Source organism: Lotus japonicus, chromosome 3 (genome assembly GCF_012489685.1).
Source record: "Lotus japonicus ecotype B-129 chromosome 3, LjGifu_v1.2".
Lineage (NCBI taxonomy): Eukaryota > Viridiplantae > Streptophyta > Magnoliopsida > Fabales > Fabaceae > Lotus > Lotus japonicus.
In genome coordinates this window covers 83043820-83054268 of record NC_080043.1, presented here as the reverse complement: position 1 = coordinate 83054268, position 10449 = coordinate 83043820, and positions in this window count along the sequence as shown.

Here is a 10449-nt window from a genome sequence, read left to right as displayed (position 1 = left end):
AATCAATGATCTCCTTGAAAAGAAACTTATTCGCAAGAGTAAGAGCCCTTGGTCCTGTGCAGCCTTCTATGTCAACAAACAAGCTGAGATAGAACGGGGAACCCCTAGGCTGGTTATTAACTACAAACCTCTCAATCAAGCCCTTTGTTGGATTAGATATCCTATCCCCAACAAGAAAGATCTCTTAGCCAGACTGCATGATGCTAAGGTCTTTTCAAAATTCGACATGAAATCTGGATTCTGGCAAATCCAATTGCAAGAGAAGGATAGGTATAAAACTGCTTTTACTGTTCCTTTTGGGCAGTATGAGTGGAACGTTATGCCTTTTGGGCTAAAGAACGCCCCATCTGAATTCCAAAGGATTATGAACGAAATCTTCAATCCTTATTCCAAATTCACTATTGTCTACATTGACGATGTTCTAATCTTTTCCCAAACTTTAGATCAACATTTCAAACATCTCAATACGTTCATCTCTGTAATCAAAAGGAATGGCTTGGCTGTATCCAAGACAAAGGTCAGTTTGTTCCAAACCAAAATCAGATTTCTTGGTCACAACATCCACCAAGGAACCATCATTCCTATCAATAGAGCCATCGAGTTCACGGATAAATTCCCTGATCAAATCATTGACAAAACCCAACTACAAAGATTCCTGGGTTGTCTCAATTATGTTGCGGACTTCTGTCCTCAACTCAGTACCATAATCAAACCCCTTCATGATAGACTCAAGAAGGATCCTCCACCTTGGTCCGATATTCATACCAATGTGGTCAAACAAATCAAACTTCGTGTCAAGAATCTCCCTTGTCTTTATCTCCCTAATCCTCAAGCTTTCAAAATTATTGAAACTGATGCCTCTGATATTGGCTTTGGTGGTATTTTGAAACAAAAGGTTTTTGACAAGGAACAAATTATTGCTTTTACTTCAAAACATTGGAATCCTGCTCAACAGAATTATTCTACTGTCAAAAAAGAAGTTTTAGCAATCGTTTTATCTATTTCAAAATTTCAATCTGATTTGATTAATCAAAAATTCTTAGTCCGTGTAGACTGCAAATCTGCGAAAGAAATCTTACAAAAAGATGTCAAAAACTTAGCTTCAAAACATATCTTTGCCAGATGGCAAGCTATTTTAAGCGTTTTTGACTTCGATATTGAATATATAAAAGGATCTAACAATTCTCTCCCTGATTTTCTTACTCGTGAATATTTGCAGGGAAGAACCTAACATGGCCTCCAGAGGCCCCTCCTCCTCCTCCTCACGAGGAAGAGGCAAAAGCAGAGAAAGGAATAAAGGTATTGTAATCTCTGATCCTTTAATCTTATCTGAGCCCACTGCTCACCAATCTGGACCCACTGTCCAAAAAATTGAGCCCACTGCTCAGACCCAATCTTCCCAACCAAAACAAACTAAAGCAGATTATGCTTTATCCATCCCAACACTCCTTGCCTTCAAACAAGCAGGCTTAGATGAAATACCTCAAGGCCTCACCAAACTTCCAAATAAATCTTGGGCCAGCATCGCCGACAAAGATGATGACCAAGAAATTCAATCCCTCCAAGCTTTTATTGATAGAACCAGAAGCTTAGCAACTTATGATGGGAAAAAACCTGTTGTTGTTGCCCAACCTAGCCCAGTTGCACGACCTAGCCCAAATTCAGGTTACTTGGCTAAAGCAGATATGAAATTCCAAACCTTCATCGAACCAGAATGGTGGGACAATTCTGGAGGAGTTAACCTGGCCAATAAAATTGGTACCAAGCTCTTCCCAAGTCATCTTGATCCCACACACCCAATCAAAAACCAAAGATTCTATGAGTTTATTTTGGTTGACACAAACAGTGTGGAAATCAAACATTTTAGGGATAAAAATGATAATTCCCTAATTACCCATTCTACACTACAAATCCTCCGTGTCCTTCGTCCCAAGGACTTTGGACCAAATCCAAACAGTTACAAAAAGTTCTCCCAGAATTTCGACCCAGTTGGTTTTAATTATTGGGACTATATCAGGGCTTGGGATAATATAATCCTTGGTCTGCAAAACAAAAGTTTCAAACATTCTTGGCTCATTTATTTTAAATGGACCAACAAATATTCTTTTCCAAATTGGTTTCATTCATGGTGGAGCTTCTTTGGACCTACAGCTGAAATTTTCCCCTCTGAAGTTCTTGAGGGATACAATCACTTCATTAAACACTGGAACAAAGAGTTGAACAATTATCCAAATCCAATCCAATTTAAGACCAACTTGAACACTACCTATATGAAGATAGTTGAAGTTCTTGCTGATATGTTCTTTGATGCTTTTCTCGGAAAGCATATGGATTTCTTCATCATCATATCTGAGCTTGTAGGTTTGCTCAACGGTTTTGATAATGAAATCTGATCGTTTGAAAAAGGATCCGTTAGGTTTGTAGATCTCAGCATGAGAAATTTTTGGAATTTCCCAGTTGTCAAGATCTTGATTGATATCTTCAAAATGAATTTCTTCTTTGAAGACAGATTTGGATAATTGATTGGATTGATGAGGATGATCGATAGAAGAAGAAGAGGGTTGGGAAGATCTGAAAGAAAGCTTAGAAGAGAAAGAGCGAAGCATCTGATAGTAGAGCTTGGTTTCTTTTCTCCACTGATTCTTAGAATTGTGAATGACAGTATTGACCGGAATACTTTTGATAGATTGAACGTCAGACTTCATAGATTGAATATCAGAATCAGACTCAACCTTACCATCTTCAATATTATTTAAAGAAGTAGAGGTATTACGAGTAGAAGTACGAGTTTTTGGAGGAGCAGTAATAGTGGGATTAGAAACTGCTTCCGGAGTAGGTTCCGGAGTCTCAGGAGGTTCCGGAGTCTCTGGAATAACTTGTTTGAGAAGCTGAAGTTGCTCTACCACCTTTTGGAGGAGCTCATTGTCAGATTCCTTTTTTGCTCGAAGAGTTTGAGCCGAGTGTCTGGAACGGCTACTGATTTGAAAAGGTTTGAAAAGAGGTTTTTCAAGTTGACATCCTTTAGGGATATCAAGATTGGAAGAGGAAGGTTCAATCTTGACCTTTTCTTTTCCTTTCTTGGAAGAGGAATCCTGCACTTGGGATTCTCCAAGGATTTGAAGATACTTATTGGTATAATTGGATTGTTCCATGAGGTCTTTGATAGAGCTTAGATAGAGAGTTTAGAGAGAGAAACACTGAGAGAATTATTTGTTGGTCCATTTAAAATAAATGAGCCAAGAATGTTTGAAACTTTTGTTTTGCAGACCAAGGATTATATTATCCCAAGCCCTGATATAGTCCCAATAATTAAAACCAACTGGGTCGAAATTCTGGGAGAACTTTTTGTAACTGTTTGGATTTGGTCCAAAGTCCTTGGGACGAAGGACACGGAGGATTTGTAGTGTAGAATGGGTAATTAGGGAATTATCATTTTTATCCCTAAAATGTTTGATTTCCACACTGTTTGTGTCAACCAAAATAAACTCATAGAATCTTTGGTTTTTGATTGGGTGAGTGGGATCAAGATGACTTGGGAAGAGCTTGGTACCAATTTTATTGGCCAGGTTAACTCCTCCAGAATTGTCCCACCATTCTGGTTCGATGAAGGTTTGGAATTTCATATCTGCTTTAGCCAAGTAACCTGAATTTGGGCTAGGTCGGGCAACTGGGCTAGGTTGGGCAACAACAACAGGTTTTTTCCCATCATAAGTTGCTAAGCTTCTGGTTCTATCAATAAAAGCTTGGAGGGATTGAATTTCTTGGTCATCATCTTTGTCTGCGATGCTGGCCCAAGATTTATTTGGAAGTTTGGTGAGGCCTTGAGGTATTTCATCTAAGCCTGCTTGTTTGAAGGCAAGGAGTGTTGGGATGGATAAAGCATAATCTTCTTTAGTTTGTTTTGGTTGGGAAGATTGGGTCTGAGCAGTGGGCTCAATTTTTTGGACAGTGGGTCCAGATTGGTGAGCAGTGGGCTCAGATAAGATTAAAGGATCAGAGATTACAATACCTTTATTCCTTTCTCTGCTTTTGCCTCTTCCTCGTGAGGAGGAGGAGGAGGGGCCTCTGGAGGCCATGTTAGGTTCTTCCCTGCAAATATTCACGAGTAAGAAAATCAGGGAGAGAATTGTTAGATCCTTTTATATATTCAATATCGAAGTCAAAAACGCTTAAAATAGCTTGCCATCTGGCAAAGATATGTTTTGAAGCTAAGTTTTTGACATCTTTTTGTAAGATTTCTTTCGCAGATTTGCAGTCTACACGGACTAAGAATTTTTGATTAATCAAATCAGATTGAAATTTTGAAATAGATAAAACGATTGCTAAAACTTCTTTTTTGACAGTAGAATAATTCTGTTGAGCAGGATTCCAATGTTTTGAAGTAAAAGCAATAATTTGTTCCTTGTCAAAAACCTTTTGTTTCAAAATACCACCAAAGCCAATATCAGAGGCATCAGTTTCAATAATTTTGAAAGCTTGAGGATTAGGGAGATAAAGACAAGGGAGATTCTTGACACGAAGTTTGATTTGTTTGACCACATTGGTATGAATATCGGACCAAGGTGGAGGATCCTTCTTGAGTCTATCATGAAGGGGTTTGATTATGGTACTGAGTTGAGGACAGAAGTCCGCAACATAATTGAGACAACCCAGGAATCTTTGTAGTTGGGTTTTGTCAATGATTTGATCAGGGAATTTATCCGTGAACTCGATGGCTCTATTGATAGGAATGATGGTTCCTTGGTGGATGTTGTGACCAAGAAATCTGATTTTGGTTTGGAACAAACTGACCTTTGTCTTGGATACAGCCAAGCCATTCCTTTTGATTACAGAGATGAACGTATTGAGATGTTTGAAATGTTGATCTAAAGTTTGGGAAAAGATTAGAACATCGTCAATGTAGACAATAGTGAATTTGGAATAAGGATTGAAGATTTCGTTCATAATCCTTTGGAATTCAGATGGGGCGTTCTTTAGCCCAAAAGGCATAACGTTCCACTCATACTGCCCAAAAGGAACAGTAAAAGCAGTTTTATACCTATCCTTCTCTTGCAATTGGATTTGCCAGAATCCAGATTTCATGTCGAATTTTGAAAAGACCTTAGCATCATGCAGTCTGGCTAAGAGATCTTTCTTGTTGGGGATAGGATATCTAATCCAACAAAGGGCTTGATTGAGAGGTTTGTAGTTAATAACCAGCCTAGGGGTTCCCCGTTCTATCTCAGCTTGTTTGTTGACATAGAAGGCTGCACAGGACCAAGGGCTCTTACTCTTGCGAATAAGTTTCTTTTCAAGGAGATCATTGATTTCCTTTTGGCAGAAATGAAGAAGTTCTTCATTCATTTGAATAGGCCTAGCCTTAGTTGGAATCTGTTTGTCTGAAAAATCTTTTTCATAAGGAAGTTCCACCATATGGCTCTTCCTTTCCCAAAAAGCGTTGGGTAGATCAGAACAGATGCTGGATTGAATATTTTCCAAAATATTCTCAATCCTTGATTTAACAGAAGGTTGTTGCAATTGATCCTCAATGGTTCTGTAAGAGATTTCTTCCCTGAGGAAGTTGATCTGCTTCTCCTTGTAGGATATGACGTTCAAAGTCTTATCTATGGGAGGTTCAGAGAATTTGAACAAGATAGGCTGTCCAAGATGCTGAACAGTGATGCCGTTTTCGTCAGTATTATAGGGGAAGAGCTTCTTAATGAAAGGGGTCCCTATAATGATTTTTTGACTCAAATTTCTGACTAACAGAAATGGAGTTTCGATTTCAAGACTACCATTTTTGATGATAGCTGAGGGGATTTTATACTTGATCTTTAGTCTAGATCCTTCAGCAGCGCTGAGCTTCTCAGTAGTTTTCTCAAAATATCTGGTGGGAATGAGTCCCTCCGAGATACAACTGGAATCTGCCCCTGTGTCAAAGAGGGCAGGGATTTCGAGAATAAAATCTCCTATGAGGATTTTGACATGGATGAAGAATTTCTGAATGGTGACCTGGTTAATATTCTCCAGAAAGTCTTCGCAATTGTTGTTAGGAGCAGGATTGGAATCAGGTACAGAAGAATCATCTTCCTCATAATTTCTAGTCAGTTTTTCTAAGATAAGCTGCTGACTATTTTGGATTTGTTTGAGACTTTTAACCTCAGTCTTGAGGGAATTGACTTCAGATTGAAGGTCTTGAATAGTGACGGGTTTGACCGTAGATTTCTCAAGACGCTTGAAAGTATCTCTAAGATTGAATTTATTGGTGGTTATAGGACTTTTGGGAGGCCTATCTTCAAGAGTAGACCTGAGGCGTTCCAAATAGATTTTCTTTTCCTCAGGATCAGGGATAGAATTAATGGCCCTGAAGAGAAGATCTTGTTCATTGGTCAAAGTGTTGATGGACAAGGTATTGACGGAAGATGATGATTGAGAATCATCATTCTGAATTTGATTTAGGTCTTCAGAGACCTCAGAATCCGTAGGATTAGATTCTTCTTCATCAGAAGTTTGAATGAGGAGATTGTTGATCTTGTCCTCGATCTCAGGTTCAAGATGAAGCTCAGAGATTCTCCTTTTGAGTCTGCAATACCTGCTAATATGGCCCGGCTTGCCGCAGTTGTAGCAGGTAACATCTTTTCCTTGAGAGGGTCTAGTCTCAGGAGGGTTCTTTGGAATTTGCGAAGATTGGGGTTTTGATCTAGGCTTGGGTTTCCTATGATCATTCCTGCTAGATCTCTTTCTCCATTGTTGTTTGGGAGGAGGATCTTGCTTTCTGGGTTTAGGTTTCTTGGGACAACCTTGAATTCCGAATTGTTCGCAGAAAGTACCCAAATCCCTGCGATTCTGAGACTTCTCCTTAGTGAGTTGCTGTTGGATTTTGTCATCCTGACAGATTTTGAGAGCAACTCTTTGAATGATAGCTATGAGCTGTCCATAACTAAGGGTGTGATATGGGATTTCTCCCCCCGGATTTTGGCTTCTAAGTTTCTCACGAACTTTGTCGCCAAAAGATTTAGGAAGACCGGCCAGGAATTTCTCTTTCCAGAAGGCTTGTTGGCTGTCTTCACGGGTGTAAACCCTGGTCAGGAAGGTATCCTTATACCATCTGAAATCACCCAAAGATTTGCACTTCAGATTGGACAAAAGATCACCAGATCTGTCATTGATGAGGGAAGGATCTCCAACAAAATGTTGGGCTATGGTAAAGATTAAGGAGTTGACAGCATCAGAGATGAATTTGCCATCTTCCATGATAGGATTACCTTCTTCATCAGTCTTGACAGCGGTCAAGATCTAATCCTTCTCGTCTTGAGTGAGATAATTATCCCACCAACCTTTGAGCTGGCCACAGAAACCAGCAACCAAGACTTCAACGATAAGAGATTCAGGACAATTGTTGGCGGTAACATAGGCAGTGGCTACCATAGTCATATTTTGGAGGATTTTGGTGATGCCATACTCGTTTTCACCATCAATATTCCATTCATAGACATTGTTGGCACTGAAGCTTTTGAAGTTTGAAGATTCTTCTAAAAGAAGATCAGGAGCAGTAGCTCTAGGATAGTAGAGCTTGGTTTCTTTTCTCCACTGATTCTTAGAATTGTGAATGACAGTATTGACCGGAATACTTTTGATAGATTGAACGTCAGACTTCATAGATTGAATATCAGAATCAGACTCAACCTTACCATCTTCAATATTATTTAAAGAAGTAGAGGTATTACGAGTAGAAGTACGAGTTTTTGGAGGAGGAGGAGCAGTAATAGTGGGATTAGAAACTGCTTCCGGAGTAGGTTCCGGAGTCTCAGGAGGTTCCGGAGTCTCAGGAATAACTTGTTTGAGAAGCTGAAGTTGCTCTACCACCTTTTGGAGGAGCTCATTGTCAGATTCCTTTTTTGCTCGAAGAGTTTGAGCCGAGTGTCTGGAACGGCTACTGATTTGAAAAGGTTTGAAAAGAGGTTTTTCAAGTTGACATCCTTTAGGGATATCAAGATTAGAAGAGGAAGGTTCAATCTTGACCTTTTCTTTTCCTTTCCTGGAAGAGGAATCCTGCACTTGGGACTCTCCAAGAATTTGAAGATACTTATTGGTATAATTGGATTGTTCCATGAGGTCTTTGATGTCTTTACCAGTGACATCACCTTCTTCTTTCCTAGTCTTGAAGGGAGAAGCTAGGACAGGTGTAGATTGAGCTCCTTTAAGAAGGAAAGGAGTTTTAGGTGGCAGGTTAGAAAGGGTTTCTTTTCCATCCTTATGCTGCCATTTAACCATGTCAATTTGGAAGGGGTAAGATTTCCAATTCTTGTTGGCATAATCTTGAAACCATTCAAAAAAGAAGATGTTTTGCTGGGTTTTCTCAAGGAACCCATAGAATTTTTCTTGGATCTTCTTTCTCTTTTCACCCTGATACTTTGCAAAGAACCATTTTCTTTGCTGAGTCCATCAGTCAGAGTAGAAATCTGCCTTGATACTTCCTTTGTCGATGACGAATTCAGTAGTGATTGCTCCAATGAAATCAGAAGTTTCTCCAGGGGTTTCTAGAGAAGAATACGTTGGAGATAAGGTGAATTGATGATCTTCATCACCCTTGTCATAGGTAGTCTTGACAGGAGTGGTATTGACATATCCAGCTAAATGGATAGTAGATCTGTCATGAGAGAGGGAAGGTCGAGCACTAGACTCAGGCTGGTTCCTTCTAGTCATAGAAAAAGATCTTCTAGACATGGCGGATTGGAAATCATTTGAGGACGTCCTAATAGATCTAGGGATAGAGAAGGAATTTCTCCTATCAAAGATGAGATCTACTTGGCCAGATTAGTGTTGGATGATTTCACGAAACTCAGGAGTTTCAGCAGGTTGGGCTGGAGTAGCCTTTTCCAAAGACCATTTTTCTGGAAGGGTGATATCACTCCATTGGATGGTTTTGGGCACAATAACATTGGCCTTATCATAATCTGTGAGGAAGAGGGTAGTTTCTCCAGATTTCTCACAATTGGTTCGCAAGAAATAAGATTTGATAGAGTTCATTACCTTGTATTGAACCCTGTAGATCAAAGAGATTGGAATGGAATCTTCTTTCATATCAAGGCCGTGAAGCTTGATATTTAGGAAGAGGACATCAAGGATGTTTTTATCTTCCAGACTAACAGTTAGATCTGGGAAGCAATTGAAAAAGATTGGTCCATTACTCAGGCTGGTTTCAACCGTTCCTAAGAGGGAGTCATGGAATTGATTATGTCTAACATCCCTAAGACAAAGGAGTACAGCGATGTCAAGAGATTTCCTAGTTAGGGGTTTAAGACCAACTTGAACACTACCTATATGAAGATAGTTGAAGTTCTTGCTGATATGTTCTTTGATGCTTTTCTCAGAAAGCAGATGGATTTCTTCATCATCAGATCTGAGCTTGTAGGTTTGCTCAACGGTTTTGATAATGAAATCTGATCGTTTGAAAAAGGATCCGTTTGGTTTGTAGATCTCAGCATGATAAATTTTTGGAATTTCCCAGTTGTCAAGATCTTGATTGATATCTTCAAAATGAATTTCTTCTTTGAAGACAGATTTGGATAATTGATTGGATTGATGAGGATGATCGATAGAAGAAGAAGAGGGTTGGGAAGATCTGAAAGAAAGCTTAGAAGAGAAAGAGCGAAGCATCAAGAAAGATAGATCTTCCTCACCCGTAAGTATCATCGCCATCACCTGGTTCTATAGAAACAGATAAATAAATTAGAAATATAAGTTAGGTTCTGCGTTGTTCTTAATAGTTGAGCAGTATAGATCTGGATCAGACTTAAGCCACCACAAAAAGAAACTAAACAAGGACATTAAAAATATTCAGAACTTAATAACATGTCTGTAGTATGGCCAATATAGACTTACTGCCACACAGGGACTTACTGCCTTCAACGCCTCCGCTGCAGAGATGATCATAAGTCTGAATAGTAATAATCCTAGAAGATGTTCAAAAGAGCTTTCATTTTAGTTTAGTTCAAAAGTGTACTACCAGTCCAGATCCCGACCATAGTGCTTAATTATATAAGAACAGAACAGAGAAACAACTTATATCTAACATATTTAGCATGTTCCTACTTCCCCATCAGGCTCTGATACCAAGAGGGGGTCGTAGGAACATGCTAAATATGTTAGATATAAGTTGTTTCTCTGTTCTGTTCTTATATAATTAAGCACTATGGTCGGGATCTAGACTGGTAGTACACTTTTGAACTAAACTAAAATGAAAGCTCTTTTGAACATCTTCTAGGATTATTACTATTCAGACTTATGATCATCTCTGCAGCGGAGGCGTTGAAGGCAGTAAGTCCCTGTGTGGCAGTAAGTCTATATTAGCCATACTACAGACATGTTATTAAGTTCTGAATATTTTTAATGTCCTTGTTTAGTTTCTTTTTGTGGTGGCTTAAGTCTGATCCAGATCTATACTGCTCAACTATTAAGAACAACGCA